Source organism: Sus scrofa, chromosome 8 (genome assembly GCF_054392235.1).
Source record: "Sus scrofa isolate SSC_HxYL_T2T_F1_AM1 chromosome 8, Sscrofa_HxYL_maternal_Yorkshire_Landrace_v2.0, whole genome shotgun sequence".
Classification (NCBI taxonomy): domain Eukaryota; kingdom Metazoa; phylum Chordata; class Mammalia; order Artiodactyla; family Suidae; genus Sus; species Sus scrofa.
Window position 1 is genome coordinate 30,993,911 of NC_139390.1, and position 25,303 is coordinate 31,019,213.

Here is a 25,303-nt window from a genome sequence, read left to right on the forward strand (position 1 = left end):
TTTCTTCTCTCACAAACCCACTCTGTAATTTCAGGTTCCTAGAGGACCTTTGGGTAATTAATCTATCTCTCAGTACTCCTTGCCAAGTATTTTGAAATATAAACAGAGACTAAGACCTTAGGCCAGGAGTTTACTACAAACAGTGAACATTATGAACCACTTGCAAATCTTTTTAAAAATGATGGCTAATACCTGCTAATATGATGCACCAAGGATAGGTTACTCCGTGGACTTTTTGCTGCAAATGTGTAATCTCAATGTAATAGTGAGGAAACACTGGATGAACCTAAACTGAGAGAACAGTCTACAAAATAATTAACCTATGCAATAATCTTCTGAAAAATGTCAAGCCATAAAAGGCAAAGAAAGACTTAACAATGGTTCCAAGTTAAAAGAGACCAGAGACATGACAAACCATGTAATGGGTAAGCCTAGAAAGGGAAAAAGTATTCATAAAGAACATTATTTGAACAATTGAGGAAATGTGGATGTACTATGGGTTAGACAATACAGTTATCAATGATCTGTCTCTTGATTTTGATATAAAGGTATTCTATTTACATAAGAAAATATCCTTGTTCTGGGGGAATATAAACTAGGTATTAGAAGTAAAAGAATCCAATGTCTGCAAATTACTCTCAAATGGTTCAGAAGAGCAAAGGAACCATAAACAAACGGCTAATGTTTATGTTTTAAGAAAATATGTACCTAAAATATGTGCAAGTGGCAACATAAACCATAAACCAACAAGGGCTTCATCTCCAAAATATACAAATAACTCACACAACTGAGCAACGACAACAACTAAAAAACAACCCAATCAACAAAGGGGCAGAAAGCGTAAATAGACATTTCTCCAAAGAAGACATACAGATGGTCAACAGGCACATGAAAAAATGCTCAACATCACTAATTATTAGAGAAATGCAAATCAAAACTACAATGAGGTACCACTTTACACCGGTCAGGATGGCTGTCATTAATAAGTCTACAAATAAATGCTAAGAGAGGGTATGGAAAAAAGGGAACCCTTGTACACACACTGTTGGTGAGAATGTAAATTGGTACAGCCACTATGAAAAACAGTATGGAGGTCCCCCAGAAAACTAAATATAGAACTATCATATGACCCAGTGATCCCACTCCTGTGCATATATCTGAACAAAACTATAATTAAAAAAGATACATGCACCCCTATATTTACTGTATCACTATTCACAATAGCCAAGACACAGAAACAACATAAATGTCCATCAACAGATGAACAGATTAAGAAGATAAGGTACATAAATACAATGGAATACTACTCAGCCATTAAAAAGAATGAAATAATGCCATTTGCAGCAACATGGATGCAACCAGATATTATCATACTAAGTGAAGTCAGTCAGAAAGACAAATACCATATGATATCACTTATATGTGGAATCTAAAATATGGCACAAATGGACCTATCTCAAAAGAAAAAGAGATGCATAGACATAGAGAACAGATTTGTGGTTGCCAAGATGGAGGCGGGAGAGGGTGCTATGGACTGGTAGTTTGGGGTTAACAGATGTAAACTATTACATTCAGAATGGATAAGCAATGAGGTCCTACTGTACAGCACAAGGAACTATGTCCAGTCTCTTGGGATAGAACATGATGGAAGATAATATAAGAAAAGGAATGTGTATATATGTATGACTGGGTCACTTTGCTGTATGGCAGAAGTTGGCACAACATTGTAAAAACTGTAATTTCAAAAAATGTTAAACAAATGGTTCAGAAGAAAATATGTATATAAAATATGTACAAATGGAAACTGATAAAGCAAATGGTCAAAAATTATTATCTGGACATAAAGGACATCACAAAGCTTTGTATTATTCTTGTAACTTTTCTGTAAATTTGAAATTGTATGACAATTAAAGGCAAAATATACGTATATTTAATAACTGAGGTTCTTATTCAGAAGAATCAGAATTCTCAATGACAGGAGTCATTTACTTTTTTAAAGCTTTATTAATATAGAATGCCCATACATTCTAAGTGGCCTGGGACAATTAAAGTTATGCCAGTTGTCTGAACAAAATTATTAATAGTACCTTTCAATCTCAAAAAGACCTCAGTTTGGGAGTTCCCATCATGGCACAGTGGTTAACGAATCTGACTAGGAACCATGAGGTTGCAGGTTCGATCCCTGGCCTTGCTCAGTGGGTTAATGATCCAGCATTGCCGTGAGCTGTGGTGTAGGTTGCAGACATGGCTCGGATCCTGCGTTGCCGTGGCTCTGGCGTAGGCTGGCGGCTGCAGCTCCAATTGGACCCCTAGCTTGGGAAGCTCCATATGCCCAAGAGTGGCCCTAGAAAAGGCAAAAAGACAAAAAAAAAAAAAAAAAAAAAAAAAAAAATCTCAGTTTGGACAATCAATCATATGGTTATTCTACATAGGGTGATTTGGACATGCTCTTCTAACAAAGAACAAGTTCTCAATTCTTAGGCTTAGTATGGTAAAGCTCCAACAGTATGATTTAGACCCAGTCAATAGGTAGACAAAAAATAATCCTGACACAGAGATTGCTGGCTCAGTTGCCAAATATGCCTATGCATATAGGAATATTTTTGCTTTTAACTACTATCATAAAATTTTCTCTATAAATATTTATTTGAGGTTCCTGATTGAACTAGAAGCAGCAACAATCCCATCAATAACAATTAATTAGATAAGATGATGTAATTTTATAAAATCTTCAAGAAATATTCCAAACAATTGTATAAAAAGTAACTTACTTGACAGCATTTGGATCCAAACTAGCATATAAATAATACAAGCATTTCATCCTTTCTTCTGTTTCCAGGTTGTGGGGAACAAGATACTGAGCAAAAATTTTCTCTACCAACAGTCTATGAAGCAAACAAAAAAATCCCAAGTAACAAAATCATTCTGTCTTATAGAAGCAGTATCTATTTACGTTTTAACTGACTCCTGCAAAGATACCATAGAAATGTTAATACCTATGCATGAAAATACAATGGAAAGGACCAGTATTTGATCAATGCTTTCCCTTGCAAGAAAGTTTTAAATTTAGAGCTCCAGTTGCTAATTGTGGTTTTATGTTTTGTCAATATGAAACATTTGTTCTAGAAGGCTTATGTTTTATTCCTAAACACAGGGTGTTAAGCTGTTTGTTCTTCATCACTCTGGAGCTACAGCAAATTACTTAACACATACCCAAAGCTATGATCTCAAGATTAGCTATTCTTGGAAGTTCCACTGTGGTGCAGGGGAAAAAAATCCAGTTAGTATCCATGAGGATGTGGATTCCATCCCTGGCCTCATTCAGTGGGTTGGGGATCTGATGCTGCTGTGAGATGCGGTGTAAGTCACAGACACGGCTCGGATCCCAAGTTTCTGTGGCTGTAGTGAAGGCTGGTAGCTGTAGCTCCAATTTGAGTCCTAGCCTGGGAACTTCCAGAAGCTATGGGTGTGGCCCTTTAAACAACAACAACAAAAACCCCCCCAAAAAACCCCAAACTATTCTCGGAATTCTCCTTTTGCTCCACTGGTTAAGGATAAGGCATAGTTACTGCAGCATTGTCACTTGGGTTGCTTCCACATGCCACGTGTGTGGCCAAAACAAAAACAAAGAATAGCTATTCTCAAAACAAAACAAAACCAAACATTAATCTTGGCTCATTGCCCTTGTTGTCATGTAGTAAAATCAGGGGGATCTTCCTTCACCTTCCCGAAAATTTATCTTTTCCTATGTACACTGGTTTCCTTGTTTTTTAGATAGGAAAACTCCTTACCAACATTGGAATATACTTCTTACTAAGCTTATATTGATTATTCAACATTACTGGAATAAGAAAATACAAAGGCTCTTCATTAGTTAATGAAATATATATCCAATGGTGTCAGTCTAACTCAATAAATTGCAAACAATTCTGCAAAAACCAAAATCATTACTATAATCCAATACAGACTTATAAGCAACATTCAGAAAATGAAAACAATGTTAAGTTCTCATCTCAAGAAAAGAATCTTGTAACTGTACAGGGATGGATGTTGGACTTACTGTGGTGATCATGTGGCAAAAGACATAAATATAGAATCATTATGTTGTACACTTGAAATACAATGCTATGATGTCCATTATACCTCAATTAAAAAAAATACATTCTATTGGTACCTAGAGTGTTGTAAAATGGAAAAGTAACTGGCAGTTATTTGTTTTGGCCACACACTATATTGCTGGTCATTGCCTGGCTATGGGTGCTTTACATTTATTATTTTTTTAAATTCACGTCACAGGAGTTCCCTTCATGGCAGAGGAAACGAATCCGACTAGTAACCATGAGGTTGTGGGTTTGATCCCTGGCCTCGTTCAGTGGGTTAAGGATCCAGCGTTGCCATGAACTGTGGTGTAGGTCACAGATGCAGCTCGGATCTGATGTTGCTGTGGCCGTGGCAAAGGCCAGGAGCTGTGGCTCAGATTGGACCCCTAGCCTGAGAATCTCCAAATGCCGCCAGTGCAGCCCTAAAAAGAGGGGAAAAAAAAGAAAATTCACATCACAATCTTGTAAGGAAAGCTTTATTACTACTCTTTTGTTGGCTGCACCCATAGCATGTAGAAGTTCCTGGGCCAAGGACTGAACCCATACTGCAGCTGCGACCTGCGCCACAGCTGGTAGCCATGCTGGATCCTTAACTTGCTCTGTCACAGGGAAACTTCCTAATATGATTGCTTTATAGATAAAATCAAGTGCACAGAAGTTAAGTTATTTGTGCAAGAAAGGCAGAAAGAACATCTGGTCTCTGGTCTGAGTCTAAGATCTTATGCCTATTTCACTATTACGCTAAGTTACAATCTGGCTAGAGTCTTATTTAAACATGGTATGCCTAAACATGGAAAAAGTGATTTATAAACCTGGAAACTAATTTTTATGAAAAAAGAGAAATACATTGAAAAATTAAAAGTGCTTTTATAGTCAACCACTTTACCAATATATTAGACTCACTTGTCATCGATGCTATTCTGATAATATATATGCAAAAGTTTGTCTTTTATCCAGCTGACTTTCTCTGCAGCTTCCTTTCCTGCTTCACCATGAAGACAGTATTTCTTATAAAGCTGAGCCAGACCCATCATAGCTTCTTTTCTTACTCGCCACTAGAAAGTATAAAGTTTATTGGATGAGATAGATACCAAACTTTATAGTACACTAATCTGCAAAAACTGCCATTTCTTTACTAGGTTGCACAGATCTACATGCACATAAATTGGCACAATATTTATTTTCATAAGAGGCAAATAAATGACTTAATTTTGAGTAAGTTCCTATTTAGATATCAGACTGCTTTCCAAAATTATCCAATGCAAATACTGCTAAATCATCTACCAATTTTTTATTTCCCTCCAAGACAAGCAATAATAAATCTTATTAAGATTGCATTTGATTCTATCTAAAAAAATTTTGGCCAAGATTTAGAAGTGATTAAAAGGTAAAAGGGAAAGTGTATAATTCTCTCTGCAAACGAAAGCCCTATCATCTGACATGTTTTATCCTAGTATATATCTTTTGATATTTAAGCAGAACAAGACTAAATTTCAGTATCAAGATCTTAGAATTACAGGAGTTCCCCTTGTGGCTCAGTAGAAACGAACCCAACTAGTATCCATGAGGACGCGGGTTTGATCACTGGCCTCACTCAGTAGGTTAAAAAGATCCAGCATTGCCGTGAGCTGTCACGTAGGTCGCAGACAAGGCTTGGATCTGATGTTGTTGTGGCTGTGGTATAGGCTGGCAACTGCAGCTATTCCACCCCTAGCCTGGGAACCTCTATATGCTGTGGGTGTGGCCCTAAAAAGAAAAAAAAAGAAAAAAGATCTTGGAATTACAAAGTTGCAGAGTACCTTAGTGATCATCTTACTGTGAACTTCTTTACTTTGTAGACTAAAAGGGCATATAATTTACCTAGTCACATCCTAGTCTGTGAAAGATTTTTTGGCACTTAAAGAGACTGAAATGATTTACTAGGAGGAAAGAAAGGTGATAAAAGGAGGGTGGCCAAAAAAGGAGACTATAAAAATCTAGAGTTAGAACCATAATAGTACAATATAATAATCATCAAAAAGGATATTGGTCTTAATAACAAATCAGAGTATACCTATATTTGATTTAAATTAATACTTTCTTTTTTTTAATTTTTTTTTTTGTCTTTTTGCCTTTTCTAGGGCCGCTCTGGCGGCACATGGAGATTCCCAGGCTAGGGGTCTAATTGGAGCTGCAGCCGCTGGCCTACACCAGAGCCACAGCAACACGGGATCGGAGCCAAGTCTGCAACCTACACCACAGCTCACGGCAACGCCGGATCCTGACCCACTGAGCAAGGGCAGAGATCGAACCTGCACTGCAACCTCATTGTTCCTAGTCAGATTCATTAACCACTGTGCCATGATGGGAACTCCTAAATTAATACTTTCTTATACATTTTGGGGTAGAATTTTCAAAAGAAAATAAATCTGGGGGTATAATTTTCTTTTTTAGGCTATTTAGTAGATGGAATGAAACTCTGTTCCCATGTAATACATAACAGATGCCTTTTGACATGTCTAACATGAAACCAAAGACTGTAAGCAGCAAAACTAAAGATTTAAGTCCTTTCCCCACATTTTATAGAAAAAAAAATTCAGAAAGGCTATACTCAAGGTCATTTAATTCAAAATTATGAACAATTTTTTGGTCATTATACCAAAATCCAGTTCCCAAAAATGTTCAGTAGGTGATTATTAGACCATATCATATAGTCTCAGCAAGAATCATTTATTAAACTCTTCCTAAAACTATAGACAATCACTGACAGAAGTAGGAGTGAAATATTTCTAAAAGGAGGAAATAATACAAATGGCAATACCTGAAATTGGGGGATGGGGTTAGTTAACAAAGAACCAGTAGGGACTGTCATTTCATTTAAATTAAAGCCAAGGGGAAAAAAACTCTTCAGAATTATAATTATTGACATAGTTGAACAAGTTGAGTGGTGTCCACTTTATTTATATGCCTCCTACAACTATTTCAAAAGAGCTTAAAAAATATATCTTGCTTTTGCTGTAGAGCAGAAATTGGACAACACTGCAAATCAACTGTATTTTAATAAAAAACTTAAAGAAAAAGAATGCATATTGCTATATTTCACAGCCGAGAGATACTACTTTTCTACCCTGATATTATAGCTAAATTACATGTTTTCAGGAGGGTAGCAGATTTTCAAGTACGCCTTAGATAAAATAGCAAACTGCAAAGGCAACTTTATTAACTGCTATTACTGTTCTTAGTATTACTTTTATCAATCCACATTTTTAACTACATCCGTATGGAGGAAATCACACAAAAGCAATGATAAATAAACATCATTTCTACCCTTATTTTAGCACAACAGTACAGAAACACAACTTTCATAGGAGTGTATTTTTTTAGTTCAATGAATCCAGCTAAGTTATATGACAGTTACTTTTGAAAATGCTAACCATATAAGAAATAAATGCAGGTGATCAATCATTATTACTTTGAAATTCATCATGAAGTGAAAAGGTAAAATAAAACTTTAATTCAGCTGTTCTTTTTGTAAAGGTACGCTAAAAGACAAATCCATACCTAAGATTTGAAAAGCTACAGAATCCAATGTATTCATTTGTAAAGATAATTAAAAGATACACAGGAAACATACAAATAATTAGCTCTTTATTTGGTAATATATTAATTTAACTTTCACACAGAAAAACTTTAAATAATAGAAAATAATTTCTATTGTATTTTGCTAACAATGTAAACACAGTAAATTACAAAAGAATAAAATTCTTCAGATTTTACCCGTTTGTCCAGTGTTCTTTCCCTTACAAAGCCAAGTAGCTGATCATTTACTAAGGCAAGATCTCTTTTGGCAGCTGTTATTATAGTAACAATGACATCATGACGAATAGCTTCTTCTGGATCATGTGATCTAACTTTCAAATATTCTGAAAGGAGAAAAAAATTAAGGTAAATGTTAGCTATAATATTCATTTATCTTTACAATGACCAAAAGGCACCTAACGCTTTTAAGCTTATGACTGTACTAAAACAATGACTGTAAAATGTGGCATAAATTTAAAATATTTTATTTTTGAGGTGGTAATATTCTATACAATAACAAAATAAATTATATAACACACTATTTATTACTGCAAAGTTACATCTTGATAAAATACTACATTTTTCATTAACTATTCCAGAAAGTCAAATTATAGCACAGTATCTGATTTATACAGTTTAGAATTTAACAATATAATTAAAAGACTTAAAAGAAAAACAGTAAAAATGCTTATAGGTATATAGCTATATATTGTACACTATAAAATAATAACATTCTATATCTGTAAAAAATATTCCTAAATAATTATAATACAAACAAAAAAGTTATTTCCTCTTTTTGCTAAGTAGCATTTTTTTTTCTGGAAGCATCCACAAAATATGGAAGTTCCTAGGCCAGGGATCAAACCTGTACCACAGAAGTAGCCCAAGCCACTCAGTGACAATGTGGGATCCTTAACCCACTGTGCCACAAGAAAACTCCACCGAACAGCATTTTTGAGAGCAGCTATTTATTTGATACTACCAAATAAGTAAGTTCAAATGCTCCATGTTCAAGTGAACAATGAGAAATTCTAGTCTAGTTCAGAAAATAATCATTTTCCCTCTTACTACTAGATGTTACTCCATTTAATTATCACATAGATATAATGATCTGTGCCCAAATCTAAAGTCTTTACTTTCTCAAACTATGATTTGCAAAAAATCCTAAAGGATTACAATATGAAGATTTCAAATGTAATTTTATTGTATAAACATGAAATCACTTACTAGCCCCTGAAATAGAGACCTGAAATAGTGCCAGAGTTAAACCTATTCACAAGCCAAAGTCAAAGGCCACATCTAAAACATATTTGTGTGATTACTCTCATATTTCAATAAACCAGTTAGCTTACCTGTGAGATCCTTTGCTAAATCTGGATGATTCATTAAACAATGACTGGCAAATTTCACACTTTCTAATCTTACAGGAACATGAATATCATTAAATCTACACAGGAAAAGATTGCTAAATATTAGTTGTAAGACAACAACTATTTTCAAATGATGTATATCTAACAATACATAAATGACTATAAGCAATAGTCACTGATTAGAAAATGTGTTATGATAATGACAGTTAACATATTCTGAAGGAAGACTATAAAGTAAAAAGATACATAATTTCACAAAAAAACCCATATATATATATTTTTTACTTTCTAGGGCCATACCCATGGCATATGGAAGTTACCAGGCTAGGGGTTGAAACAGACCTGCAGCTGCCTGCCTATACCATAGCCACAGCAATGTGGGATCTGAGCCGCATCTGCAACCCACACCATAGCTCTCTGCAATGCTGGATCCCCAACCCACTGAGTTAGGCCAGGGATCGAACCTGCATCCTCATGGATACTAGCTGGATTCATTTCTGCTGTGTCACAATGGGAACTTCCACAAAAATGGTTTTTAAAATAGAATTTTTTCACCATGCTAAAACAAAACCCAGTATAAACCCATTCCCCAACCAAAACTACCTACTTTGAAGAACCAAAAATTGGAGCTTAAGATTTAGGCTAAAATACAAAAAATACATATTCAAAATCCACAAAATACATATTCAAAATACTAGAAAAATAGTTTAATAGGAGGAAAATACTAGAGGGATGTGAGATAAAAAGCAAATAATATATAAAAGGCAGAAGTTCAAAGATGAGTACATGAAATACATGTGCCATATTGCCTTGCAGCAAAAACATTTCATATGGCTGGGACCAACATGTAACGGCAGTATATTATAATAGTTTAATAAATATGAAATTCAGTATGTAGACTCAAAACTGTATAGAGTAAGGCTAGGCTGACCAATTCTCAAATCTTTTATTGGGCAATTTAAAAGCATATTCATGAATTATAAATAATGTGATTTTATTATTTTACCTCTTAATCTCCCTTGTACCCATTTCCCCCCCCACCAAGAAATTACCTGTTTGTTCTCCTTATTTTTAACTCTGCATCTGTTTTGTTATGTTTTGTCATTTATTTTTTTATTTTTTATTTTTTTATTTTATTTTGTCTTTTTGTCTTTTCTAGAATGCTCCCGCAGCATATGGAGGTTCCTGGGCTAGGGGTCTAATAAGAGCTGTAGCCGCCAGCCTATGCCAGAGCCACAGCAACGCCAGATCTGAGCCACATCTGTGACCCACAGCACAGCTCATGGCAATGCTGGATCCTTAACCCACTGAGCAAGGCCAGGGATGGAACCCGCAACCTCATGGTTAACCACTGAGCCACGACGGGAACTCCTACTTTGTTTTTCAGATTCCACATATAAGTGAAATCATACAATATTTGTCTTTTTCTGTCTGACACACTGCACTTGGCACAATACCCTCTAGGTCCATCTAGGTTGTCCCCAATGGCAAAATTCCACCCTTCTTTATGGATGAGTAATATTCCGTTGTATACATATTCATAGATATTCCGCATCTACTTTATCCATTCATCTTATGATCGGGCACTAGGGTTGCTTCCATATCTTGACTGTTATAAATAATACTATAATAAATATTGGGCTAGTACAATATCTTTTCTGAATGGTGTTTCTGTTTTCTTCAGATAAATACCTAGGAGGAGAATTGCTAGATCACATGGTTTCTTAATAGTTCTATTTTTACCTGTTTTAGGAACTGCCATACTGTTCTGAATAGTGGCTACACCAATTTACATCCCCATCAACACTGCACCTAAGTTTCCCTCTCTCCATATTCTTTCCAACACTTGTTATTTGTTGTCTTTTTGGTAACATCCATTCTGACAGGTGTAAGGTGATATTGTGCTTTTGATATGCAATTCCCTGGTATTAGTGATGGGGAGCATTTTTTCAGGTGTCTATTGACCATTTGCCTATCTTCTTTGGAAAAATATGTATTCAGATCCTCTACCCAACTTTAAATTATGCTGTTTGCTTTTTTGATGTCAACATGTATGAGTTCTTTGTATATCTTTTTACTAACCCCTGATGACATATATCATTTGCAAATATCTTCTCCAAGTCAGTAGGCCTTTTCGTTTTGTTGATGGTTTCTTCGCTGTGCAAAAGCTTTTCAGTTTGACGTAGTCCCACTTGTTTATTTTTGCTTTTTGCAATCACTGCTAGAGGAGACATATCCAAAAACATACTACTAAAACTGTGTATGTCCTGTTTTTTTTTATAGAGGTTTTATGGTTTCAGGTATTAAATTTAAGTCTTTAATTCATTTTGAATTTATTTTTGTTCATGGTGTGAGTGAATAATCTGATTCTTTTGTGTGTGGCTGTCCAGTTTTTCCACCACCATTCACTGAAGAGGCTATCACTGCCTCTCTATAATCTCACCTCCTTTGTCAAAGAAAATTGTCCATATAAGTGTGGGTTCATTTCTGAGCTCTATTTCTGGCCACAACACAGTATGCAGAAGTTACTGGGCAAGGGATCAAACCTGAATCACAGCAGTGACCCAAGCCACAGCAGTGACAATGCCCAATTCATAACTACTAGGCCACCACAGGACTCCCTATCATACTGTTTTGATGACTATAGCTTTGTAGCATAATTTGAAAACTGGAACTGTGATACCTCCAGCTTCTTTCTTCTTTCTCAGCATTTAGTTATTTGACAGTCTTTTGTTGTTTCTATACAAACTTGAGAATTATTTTAGTTCTGTGAAAAAGGCCACTGGCATTTTGATAGGGATTATACTGAATCTATAGATTGCCTTGGGTAAAATGGTCATTTTAACAATATTAATTCTTCCAATCCATGAACACAGTATATTTTTCCATCTCTGTGTTACCTTCAGTTTGGTTCATCAGTGTCTTACAGTTTTCCAAGTATTGGTCTTCTGCCTGCTTAGGTAGGTTTACTCCTAGGTATTTTATTCTTTAGGATGTGATTATAAATGAGATTGTTGGAGATACTGTTATGGCTCAGTGGGTTGGCTTAAGAACCTGACTAGTACCCACGAAGATGTGGGTTCAGTCCCCGGCCTTGCTCAGTGGGTTAAGGATCTGGCATTGCCATAAGCTGTGGTGTAGGTTGTAGATGCAGCTTGGATCTGGTGTTGCAGTGGCAGAGTCCGAAGCTGTAGCTCTGATTCAACCCCTAGCCCAAGAACGTCCACATGCTGCAGGTGGGGCCCTAAAAAAGAAAAGTAAATAAATAAATGAGATTGTTTTCTTACTGAGAGTTCACTGTTAGGGTATAGAGATATGATGGATTTCTGCTTTTTTTTTTTTTTTTTTTTTTTGGCCATGTTTGTGGCACATACCTGGGCTAGGGACGAAACCCACGCCACAGCAGCGGCCCAAGTTGCTGCAGTGACAATGCTGGATCCTTAAACCACTTCACACAAGAGTACATGCACACATTCTGTACAGATATGTGTGTCCTACAACTTTACCAAATTCACTGATGAGCTCTGGCAGTCTTCTGGTGGCATCGTTAGGATTTTCTATGTATAGTATTATGTCGCCGGCAAATAGTGACAGTTTTACTTCTTCCTTTCCAATCCAGATTCCTTTTACTTCTCTTTCTTCTCTGACTGCTATGGCTAGAACTTCCAAATAACTAGAACTATGTTGAATAACAAAGGTGAGAGTGGGCATTCTTGTCTTGTTCCTGATCTTAGAGGAAATTCTTTGAGCTTTTCACCATTGGGTATTATGTTAGCTGTGGCTTTATCATGAATGGCTTTTGTTAAGATATGTTCCCTCTATACCCAATTTGTGCACAGTTTCTATCATAAATAGATGCTGAATTTTGTCCAAAAGTTTTTCTGCATGTATTGAAAAGACCATATGGTTTTTATTCTTGAATCTGTTAATGTGATATACTGCATTGACTGACTCAGTTCAAGAATATTGGACACATTCTTGCATCCTGGGGATAAATCCTACTTGATCATGGTATATGATTCTTTTAATGTATTGTTGGGTTTGGTTTGCTAATATTTTGTTGAGGATTTTTGAATCTATATTCATCAGTGATACTGGCCTTTAGTTTTTCTTTTTTTGTGTGTTACCTTTGTCTGGTTTTGGTATCAGGGTGATGCTTGTCTCACAGAATGAGTTTGGTATCCTTCCCTCCTCTGCAATTTTCTGGAATAATTTGAGAAGGATAGGTATTAACTCTTCTCTACATGTTTGATAGAATTCACCTGTGAAGCTACCTGGTCCTGGACTTTTGTTCGTTGGGAGTCCCCCCAACCCCTTTGGCTGCACCTATGGCATCCAGAAGTTCCAAGGCCAGAGATGGAACCTGTGCCATAGCAGTAACCAGAAACACACCAGTAACAATACTGGATCGTTAACTGCTGAGCCACATGGGAAAGCCTTTTGGGAGTTTTAAAATCAGTTTCAAGTTCAGTACTTGTGACTGGTCTTTTTCATATTTTCTATTTTATCCTAGTTTGATCTTGGGAGACTGTACCTTTCTAAGAATGTGTCAGTTTCTTCTAGATGGTCCATTTAACTGGCATATAATTGCTGTAGTAGTCTCTTATGATCCTTTGTATTTTTGTAGTGTCAGCTGTAACTTTTTCATTTCTAATTTTACTGATCTCCTGTCTTTTCTTTCCTTTTTTTTTTGTCTTTTTAGGGCCATACCCACAGCATATGGAGGTTCCCAGGCTAGGGGTCCGATTGGAACTGTTGCTGCCAGCCCATGCCAGAGCCACAGCAACGCCAGATCCGAGCTGCATCTGCGACCTACACCACAGCTCACGGCAATGCTGGATACTCAACCCACTGAGTGAGGCCAGGGATCAAACCCACAACCTCATGATTCTTAGTTGGATTCAGATTCGTTTCTGCTGAACTACGACGGGAACTCTTCTCCTCTTTCTTGATGAGTTTGGCTAAAAGGCTTATCAATTTTACCTTTTCAAAGAATCATCTTTTTTTTTTTTTTTTTTGGTCTTTTTGTCCTTTTAGGGCCCTACCCGCTGCATATGGAGGTTCCCAGGCTAGGGGTCTAATTGGAGCTGTAGCCACCGGTCTACATCAGATCTGAGCCACATCTGCGACCTACACCACAGCTCATGGCAATCCCAGATCCTTAACCCACTGAGCAAGGCTAGGGATCGAACCTGCAACCTCATGGTTCCTAACCAGATTTGTTTCCCGTGCATCACAATGGGAACTCCAAAGAATCATCTTTTAATTTCATTGATCTTTTCCATTATTTTCTTCAACTCTCTCATTTATCTCTGCTCTGATATTTATGGTTTCTTTCCTTTTACTAACTTTGGGTTTTCTTTGCTCTTCTTTCTCTAGTTGCTTTAGGTGTAAGGTTAGGTTGTTTGAGATTTTTCTTGTTTCCTGAGGTAAGATTGTATTGCTATCAACTTTGATCTTAGCAATACAATCTAAGGGGGAAGTCATGATATATTTTAAAATCATCAGTGTCCTATACTTGAAGGAATCTTGTCTTTTTCATTGCTGATGCATGATTTGCTCTACTACTAGCCAATGCAATTAGACAAGACAAATGCACCAAGAATAAGAATTGGAATGGAGGAGATATGATTGCAATAGAGGTCACTGACTTCTGAGAAACTTAAGAAAATTAACAACTTATTTTAATGACATTATTTTAGCACACACAAAAAGTAAAATGTTTTATGTGGGTAAATAAAAATAAGCCATTTTTGTAAATAATTTGTTCCATAATTTATTCTCTAAGAAACAGCAACACAGGTACTAAAAAATCAAAGACATATCAAAGTTTTGTTATGTGTGATTTTAATCAAGTGCAACATACTGACTAGCCTCTAAAATATAAAAATCAGAGTCCATAGAATTGTATGTTTTCTTACCGTCCAAGAAAACACTGCCACAGAGGACGATTCTGTGTTGCCAAATCAGAATCTTTCGAACCAAACAATTTGGCTAGAAGTCGAACAACAGCTAATCGCTCTTCTCCATCATTGCTCTAAGGAAAAAAAGAAAATTAAGCCCGAGGATTTATTCATCAGATTACTAAAAATAACATGAAACGTTCCTGAGAAGCTACAATTTCATATTTCTGTTTATAATGAGAGAAACTTAAAAATATCATATTTTCTCACTTATAATGCAGAAGCTGATATGATTCTACATTAGATCACCTTGGAGTTCCCGTAGTGGTGCAGTGGAAACGAATCCGACTAGGAACCATGAGGTTGCAGGTTCGATCCCTGGCCTCGCTCAGTGGGTTAAGGATCTGGCATTGCCATGAACTGTGGCGTAGGTGACATATGTGGCTCGGATCTGGTGTTGCTGTGGCTCTGGTGAAGGCCAGTGGCTTCAGCTCTGATCAGACCCGTAGCCTGGGAACCTCCACATGCTGCTGGTGTAGCCCTAAACGACAAAAAAAAAAAAAAAAAAAAAAAAAAATTAGACCACCTGGTTCTTTGCTCTTATTTCATACCCTTCCAAGTGTTAATTTACACCTACTTCACTGCTTGCTTGCAATCTATACAGATGTAGAAATATGAAGATAATCATTCAATTCTAACATTCTCTATGAGTCCTGGAAAAAATTCTGTGAAGGGAACAGCTACAAATAATTCGTGCTCTAATTCTATAATTTGAGCTGCAACACAAACCCAGTATCAATTAAGGTTTTTTTTTTTTTTTTTGTCTTTCTGCCTTTTCTAGGGCCGCTCCCGCCCTAGTCGGATTCGTTAACCACTTCGCCACCACGGGAACTCCTCAATTAAGGTTTTGACATGTGAAGTTTTAATCAAGGATCCCCTAATGACTGGAGAAGATGACACTGAAGAAAATCATGATTTAGGAAAACTCATTTTAATAGAAGAGCATGAATCTTACTTAAGAGGACCTAAAAGGCCAGATAAATAGAACACTACATAAAAGGAAAACTTAGAAGTTTCCACTGTGGTGTAGCAGAAATGAATCCGACTAGTGTCCATGAGGATGCCAGTTCGGTCCTTGGCCTCGCTCAGTGGGTGGGGGATCTGGTGTTGCCATGAGCTACAGTGTAGGTCACAGATGAGGCTCAGATCCCTCATTGCTGTGGCTGTGGTGCAGGCCAGCAGTTGTAGCTCTGATTTGACCCTAGCCTGGGAACTTCCATATGCCATGGGTGCTGCCCTAAAAAGAAAAAAGAAGTATTAAAACATTTTTGGTTTTGTACCTTTAAAGCATACCTATGAAAATACCAAATCATATCAGTGAAGAAGAGCCAGGTATAAGATAAAAGAGTAATTGAAGGAGTTCCCACTATAGGCCAGTGGGTTAATGATGCAGCTTGTCTCTGTGGAGGAATGGGTTTGATGCCTGGCCCAGCACAGTGGGTTAATGATCCAGTGTTGCTGCAGCTCTGGCTTGGTTTCAATCCCTGACCCAGGAACTTCCATATGCCAAAGGGGAAAAAGACACACACACACAGACACACACACACACACACACAAAAGGGTAACTGAAGACTGTGGCTGTGGTAAAATGAAAAGCTCATAACCCATTGAAGAGATGTTACTACTACTCAGTTCCAGCCATTCTGTACCATGTAGAAATAAGGGCCCAATGGTGCCAAATCATCTGATTTTTCTTTAAAAAAGAAGAAATTGCATATATCTAGATTTTTAAACAAAATCTGCTTTTAAAATTTACTCACCCATTCAATGTTAGCAACTTTTTTTCCCCCTCAAGTCTTTTTTTTTCATGACCAGTGTGGCATATGGAAGTTCCTGGGGCTAGGGGTTGAGTCAGAGCTGCAGCTGCTGGCCTTGGCCATAGCTACCGGCATTTGCCACATCTACAGCAATGCTGGATCTGAGCCCCACCTGCAACCTATGCAGCAGCTTGCGGTAATGCCGGATCATTAACCCACTAAGTGAGGCCAGGAATCGAACCTGCAGCCTCAAGGACACTCTGGATTCTCAATCTGCTGAGCCACAATGGGAATGCCACAACTTTTTTAAAAATAGAAAATTCTTTGTATGAGACTTTTAAAATAAAATTTGTCAAATGAAATCTTTTGGGGGGCTGGATTCAGCTCTTAGCAACCTGATATAGGTCAATGAATCTATAGAAGAATGAGGTATGCACAATAAATGTAGATTAACTTCCTCCTATTTAATTCCACGAATGGAAATCCTAAAGTCCAGTTTCTGATTCCTTCCCATCATCTATACGGCAGTCTTATTTAAGGATTAAGGAGGCTTGACTTTCAGACTTTATGAGTACATTAGGAGAAAATGCCTTAAACCTAGAAATAATGTGATATGGAACCTTCTCTAGGCTATTATTGAAATAAACTCAGTATTAAAAAACAAAACAAAAACTTGTTTCTCTATATAAACATTTTTTACACAATAGAGTCTCTTAGAAGCCTAGTAAAAAAATGCCTTTTATACCATAAACAACAAATACTTGCATTAGCATTGCTATATGGACAATTCAATTCTTAACTATCTATACCTATTTTAAGATCTGAAATCAGAGTTCTAACTCCAAAGATGTTTTAACTGGGTAACTGGGCAAAATAATTCATTTCAAAAGTCAAAATTTTAATGTTGGTACTAATTATAATACAATGTGTTTAAGGATCAAATAAAATATTGGATATTAAAAAACCTTTCAAGAGTTCCCGTTGTGCCTCGGTGGGTTAGGAACCCAACATAGTCTCCTTGAGGATGCAGGTTTGATCCCGGGCCTCATTCAGTGAGTTAAAGATCTGGCATTGCTGCAAGGTGCAGTGTAGGTCTCTGATGTGGCTCAGATCTGGTATTGCCATGCCTGTGGTGTACACCTGTAGGTGCAGCTCTGATTTGACCCCCAGTCTGGGATCTTCCACATGCCACGGGTATGGCTGTAAAAAGAAAAACCAAAAAAACCAAAAAAAAAAAAAAAAACCCAAAAAAAACCCAAAACCATCTATATAATAATACATACCACTTAATACCAACATGCATTATAAATTCCTGAGATAATACCATTTTTAGTATCTATTTTTGTGTCACTATTATCAGACATATAACAACTAGGTAAGTTATAATTTTGTAATGTCAATTCTCCTATCACTGAGATGAAAGACACTGCTTTATTCAAATGATTAAAAAATGTATACCTCAACTAAATATAAGATAAACTGAACTCACATTTTATTCTTTCACAGTTAGACAGAAACAATGTGATACATACTATTCTCTTAAATGTTAAAGGGCTTAAACATTAGTCAGGCCTACCTTCAGTTTGAATTCAAGCTGTGGCATGACAGATAATAATAAATGAGGATCTATAGCAAAAAGTTCCTGAATCAGATCAAATACATGTTCTGACAAATCACTTACTGACGATCTTCCCAGCACCAGGACTTGATTGAAAAACTACAGGAGTTAAAAACAGAATATTCATTCCATTAAAAAACTTGAATAGGCTTTTTATAAATGTTTTAAAACAATATATAACTAGGCATTCCATATACAAGTGAAGGGGATGAAAAAGAACAGATGTTTCAATAACTAATATACATGAAAAGACAGTTACCCAAACAGAAGAAATAAACCTCCAAATACCAAATTATGACTATTTCAGGAAAAAGATAAAAAATAATTGAGTTGTTAGCCTTCTTTCAAATTAAAATGACAATTTTAGGAATGTTAATTTTCATTAAAACAAAACAATTTAAACAACTCATTATAGAGAATTTTTATAGAGAAATTTCCTTATAGCAGAGAAAAATTTAAAAGTCTCAATCTTTTGGATTTTAATTTAGGTCTAATTTCTCCATTAGTTTAGTAATAAAAAGCACTTAAAGGTGGTAGGGGAGTTCCCTTCATGGCTCAGTGGCTAACCCAACTAGTATCCATGAGGATGTGGGTTCAAGCCCTGGCCTCATTCAGTGGGTTAAGGATCTAGTGTTGCTGTGAGCTATAGTGTGGGTCTCAGACACGGCTCTGATCCTGAGTTGCTACGGTTGTGGTGTAGGCCAGCAGCTGTAGCTCCAATTTGACCCCTAGCCTGGGAACTTCCATATGCCTCAGCTGCAGCCCTAAAAAAGTAAAAAGATTAAAAAAAAAAGGTGGCAGCTAAGCTTTAAAAAAAAAAAAAAAAAATACTGAGAAAGTAAAAAATATTTTGACTCAGAGGACAAAGACAAGGAAAAGGTAATGGTGCAAACGCTGATAATGTCAAATAATTCTAGGAAGAAGAAACAGAGACAAATTACAAGTTACTTCCACTCTGCCAACACATATATGCTTAGAATAGTAAATGTAAAAATGCTAAAGAGGCAGCTGTATCCAATTGATATGGGCACATATTTTTGGTAATATCATCAAATGAATTATTTCTTTTTCTTTTTTTTCTTTGGTTTTTAGGGCTGCGGCATATGGAAGTTCCTAGGCTAGGGGTCAAAGAGAAGCTGCAGTTGCCAGCCTACACCACAGCCACAGCCACGGGGGATCCAAGCCTTATCTGTAATCTACACTACACCTCATGTCAATGCTGGATCCTTAACCTACTGAACGAGGCCAGGGATTGAACCTGCATCCTCATAGATACCAGTTGGTTTCTTAAACTGCTGAACCACAATGGGAACTCCTGAAGAGAGATAATCTTCAATGTATACTCTGTTGTACTCCTCAAGAAAAATTTTTTTACCATGTTTAAGCATTAATTTAGTAACATAAATAATACTAATAATTCATACTATTTACATTAATGTATCCTCACTTGGGGTTTTCTATGCAGAAAATAATTCAACAATAGATAAATGCTACATTCACAAAGATAGTTACTAAAAGAAAACATTGAAAAAAATCTAAATGCAATGCAATAGGGAAATGATCAGGTAAATTATATGTGAATTTAAAGAAACATTTATAGTCATTCATATCATAAATAAAACAATAATGTCAAAACATGGAAATATATATATATAAATGAAGACAATTCCAAATTTTATATAGAGTATATGAAAAAATAGGTATGAATATGAGGAAATGTTCAACTGTTGAAGTAGTAGATGGAGTTCCATTGTGGCTCAGTGAGTTAAGGACCTGACGTTATCTCCATGAGGATATGCGTTTGATCCCTGGCCTTGCTGGGTGGGTTAAGGATCTGGTGCTGCCAGTGTAGGCTGGCAACTGCAGGTCTGATTCAACCTGGGAATCAGCCTGGGAATTTCCATATGCCACAGTGCAGCCTTAAAAAAAAAAAATTATAAGTATTTCCTTTTTTCCAAATTACTTTATTGATTTTTTTTTTTAGTAAAGGGAAAATATTGCAGTAGCGTTAAAAATATATATTTTTACTGTGTAACAAGTACTTAAGAGGGAAAAACAAAAAGGTTTAGAAGTATGGCCTATGGACATGAAGAAGAAAAATATACAGACACCAAGAGGCACAGATAAAGATGATGGACGGAAGTGAAAGAGATCAGCATATCCAGGAGATAAAAAGATAAATACAAAGGCAGCAGAAGAAATGTTGGGAATTATAGACAAGTTTTTATTAACTAACAGTCTTCATTTTATGCAAGTTAAAAATGATGTCAATAGCTTACAAAGTTATGCTCCCTTTGGTCATACTTAGACATATCTGTCCTTCTATATATTTCTTCTAAATAGATAAAACCATTTACAGGCTAAACAAGTCTTTACGTGAATGGTACAGTACAATGGATTAAGAACTACAGAATTATGGGATAAAATAGGCAAAAATACATACATTAGCAATGCATGCCTCAATAGTCTGGACTGTCCTTTTCAACAGGACTTTTGCGAGGTCGAAGGACTGTTTATTTAAGTTCTGAAACACAATAAAAAATACGCAAAGTTACAAATGAATTAGTGAATTTATGAGATAACACCATTACAGCACCAAAGTTTTCAAATCCACAAAATATGAAGCAAAAAAATAGAACCGAAGCCCATTCAAAGTTCTAGCCAATATCCTCTAGACAAGTGGTCCTAAATGTAACAGTTGTAAACAGCACAACCATGAATCAAAAACTAAAATACATTAGATAATTAGTCAAACGCCCAACCCTATGTTGTTTAGTTTTAGTAAACTCAAAATCAACCTAGGACTTTTGGGTTTTGTTAACCAATTGGAACTGGCAATTACACCCATGTATCCTAAAAAAATACAGAGACACACACGCACAAACACACCTTTCTAACCCACTACCTTCAGTATTTCACTGTATAATCAACATGTATTCTAAGCAAGAGTAGACCTAGAAAGTTTTTCAAATAAAATCCTTAATCAATTATATTTTTGAAATGCTAAATACTATGTTCATTCCTCAAGATTTGCAATGTGTGGTAACAAAAGGTCTGAGGAAGGAGTTCCCATTGCGGCTCAACAGGTTAAGAACGCAACATCATGTCTTTGAGGATGTGGGTTTCATCTCTAGTCTCACTCAGAGGGTTAAGGATCTGGTGTTGCCACAAGGTGCAGTATAGGTTGCAGATGTGGTTCATATTCAGTGTTGCTGTGGCTGTAGCACTGGCCCGTGGCTGCAGCTCCAATTTGACCCCTAGTCCGGTAACTTCCATATGCTGTAGGTGCAGCTGTAAAGAAAGAAAAAAGGAGGAAAAAAAAGTCCAAAGAAGACTATAGAAAAGGCATGTATCACTTATGATGGAGCATGATAATATGAGAAAAGGGAATATATATGTGTGTGTGTGATTGGGTCACCTTGCTGTACAGTAGAAAATTCACAGAACACTGTAAACCAGAAAAAAAAAACCGTTAAAAAAAAAAGAAACAGCCAGAAAAAAAAGGAAGAAAAGACATATATTTAATTTTTAAAACCTTAACTGAAAATGAAATTCTTGTTTTAAGGAGTACTGATTAACATATCTACACTTTGCAGTTTCAGACTAAACTGAGATTTGTTCACCATCGTCTTGCACCTATCCCAAAAAAGGCAAGGATACTCTATACTCTAGGTTAGTAGTCAGCAAACTTTTATGCCAAGAGCCAGATGGTAAATATTTTAGGCTTTATTATCCATATGGCCACTGCGGCAACTACACAACTATGGCTGTTGCAGCAGGAAAGAAGCCACAGACAAAATGAAAACAAATGAGCATGGATGTGTTCAAATAAAACTTTATTTACATAAACAGGCAGTGGGCCAGATTTGGTCTACAAGCTGTAGCTTTCTGACACTTGCTCCAGTTTTTATTCCATTGGCAAGAGGGTAAGATTAACTCAAAATTAAGGCAACCTTGGAGGAAAGAAATAGGTAAGGGAGATTAAGAGATACAAACTTCCACCTGCAAATATGAAATGAAATGTACTTAGTCATTAACTAAGTAGTCATTATTATGCTGATAATACTATAACTAGACTTAGGTGATCATTTTTAAATGTACAGAAATACTGTGTAACAGGAACTAACACAGTGTTATATAGGTCAATTACACTTTGAAATAAACAAACTCATTAAAAAAGAGATCAGATTTGTAGTTGGGGGGTTGGATGAAGACAGTCAAAAGGTAATTCCAGTTATGAAACAAATTAAGTACTATCAATGTAATGGACAATATGATAAATATAATTAGCAGTGCTGTAGGTTATATATGAAACTTATTGAGAGTAAATCCTAAGATTTACCTCATGCACAGCAAATTTTTTTTTCTATTTAAAAATTTTTTCTATGAGAGATATTCACTAAACTCACTGTGATAAATCATTTCATAATGTACTTTAAGTCAAATCATTATGCTGTATACCTTAAAATTTATTCAGTGCTGTATGTCATTTATATCTAAATAATAATAGAAGGAAAAAATAAAAGCAACCTTTCCATTTCCTGAAAAGGCATATTTCTTACTCATTAAACATACCTCTAGAATATGAACACCAAATATACTATCTATTCCTTATAAAGTTTTTTCCTCATATTTTGCCTGACACATACTCCTCTTCTGCTATACTTTTGAAATTTTCACTAATTACAGACTTATTTGATTATATATATATATATATAGCTTTTTAGGACCACACCCACAGCATACAGAAGTTCCCAGGTTAGAGGTCCATTTGGAGCTACAGCTGCTAGCCTATGCCACAGCCAGAGCAATGTGGGATCCAAGCCGTGTCTCTGACATACACCATAGCTCATGGCAATGCCAGATCCCCAACCCACTGAGCAAGGCCAGGGATAGAACCCACATCCTCATGGATACTAGCTGGATTCATTTCCACTGTGCCACAATGGGAACTCCTCATTTGAATTTTAAAATATGCAAATAATGTATAGACAGGAGAAGAATTATATTGATTGTATCTTATTGTGAATAAGTATACATGTTCATTTTATATCTGATAAACAATTAGAGGAAAAGAACAGGAGGGTAAATAAATATCAGTAGTGGGACAGGCCTAAGATCACCCCGGTGGTGAAGCTGCTGGGGAGCAAAGTCCTTCAGTTTCTTAGGAGGAGCTAGCAGAGAGAAACAGAGAAAAGAAATGGAGAGGAATATACAGCTCTGAATCATCCTTTCCCCTTCAACATTAACCACATAGGTTCCCACTTCTGCCCAAATCTTTTCCTCAAAGTGCGAGAAGAAAAATGCGGGACGTGGGTTTTAAGAAGAAACCCAAATTCCTATGTTCTAATCTATGTTATAAAGGAGGAAATACATTTTCCAAAACAAGCAATTAACCAAGACAGCACTCTAATCCCCTGTAATTCCCAGATTAGATATTGTCAATTTGAAACATTTTTAGTTTTCCAGAAAACAAGCAGCACTTAACTGAATGAAAATCTCCCACAATATAATATGTTAATCAATATAGTCTTCTAAAAACAACAATAGCTATAAGACTGATGTATTTTATCTGGGGCTGGAGAATGACAGTGAGAATGATTACATGTGATTGCAAATGTTGAAAAACAATTATTTTTTTTCATACTTGTAGTACTACTATTAAATATATTAACTTTTCTTCATAGTATACAGACCTTATGTGCAGGAATGAGGTTAATAAGAATGGAGTCCAATAATTCTTGAGTAACTCCATCACCTTCCATGATGATAGAACTCATCAAGTCTAGCATGTGCATTTGTACCTTCTTATTGTGGCTATTGCTTAAAAAAAAAAAGAAAAAGATAAAAAAGAAGAAAAAATTAGGCTTACAAAAGAAAATTTAAACTTCCTAGTTTAAAACAATGATCCCAAACATAAAAGGATTGTCACTTGAGGGAACCATGCCAATAACAAAGAAATTTTGGCTGCTCTTATATTTACCTTCTCCCTCTATTGACTGTTACAAAAGCTATTAAGGCTTTGTTGCAAAGTATTTTGCAAAAACAAAAAGTTTTTAAACTGAGTTAAGTCCTAACAATTAGGATTCAAAGAGTGAATTAAATTCAACTGAACAAAAATGTCAACCTCAAAGAAGGACATCTTTGCTTACTTTTAAAAGATGATAAAATGTTAAGTAAGGAAACAAAAAATGTACAAAATAATGAAGGTAGACAATTTTTCATCCTTTTTGATCTTAATTATTCCTCCAAATGATATAAAACACACAAAAAAGTCTGAGTCAATACAAGTAATTTTTCCTTTATATCATTACTACCTAAAGTTTAAGTTCAACAATACTGAAAATCAAAAGTCTGACACAAAATGCTTACCAGAATTTATGACTAGAAGGTTCTGAAAATGTCATCCTGCTAGCTCTCAAAGAATTTCAAACAAACAAATGAAAACTGAGGTATAAAGCCAAGGCTCAGTTTCAGTCTTGCTTCCTTAGCCAGTGAAGAGTCAACTGTAGGCCTCCCTCAATAAATATGTCTACTGCTGATACAACTTCCGTAAAAAGACTACCTACAAAATTGTTATCAGCTAGTAGAACATCTAGACTTCTTTCCCTCTGACTGCATTTTAACTAAAAACTTATCTATTTTCACATTTATTAGAATATAGAATACACATCACATTTGCAAAGACAAATCAAGAGAATTGATATAACTTAGTTGTACTGCTACGGACAGGGAAGTTGGAATTAAAAGATTTTATTATCATTTATGTATCTCTTACACATAATTTAAAAAATTAACCTTAAATAATGTATAATACACTTGATGTGCACTTTTGGCAAAATCAAAAGATGAAAAATTTAAGTTGGTGGAAAAATTGTCACACCTTTAGATACAGAGTTTTGTACAACTTTTAGAAAGACACTGCTTTTGCATACCC

General features: G+C 35.9%; 1 long non-coding RNA gene across 14 annotated transcripts in view; it reads right to left on the minus strand.

The window, feature by feature from the left end:
- The window catches only part of LOC102159861 (sister chromatid cohesion protein PDS5 homolog A), a 145,383-nt gene that overhangs the window by 70,336 nt on the left and 49,744 nt on the right, over nt 1-25,303 (minus strand). For all 14 annotated transcript variants that reach the window (XR_002346613.2, XR_002346609.2, XR_002346612.2 and 11 more), the window contains exons 6-13: nt 24,063-24,189; nt 20,810-20,890; nt 18,325-18,465; nt 14,950-15,065; nt 9,011-9,105; nt 7,857-8,002; nt 5,004-5,155; nt 2,772-2,885 (exon numbers count right to left, since the gene is read on the minus strand). This is a non-coding gene — a long non-coding RNA (sister chromatid cohesion protein PDS5 homolog A). The remainder of the gene's footprint in view (nt 1-2,771; nt 2,886-5,003; nt 5,156-7,856; nt 8,003-9,010; nt 9,106-14,949; nt 15,066-18,324; nt 18,466-20,809; nt 20,891-24,062; nt 24,190-25,303) is intronic.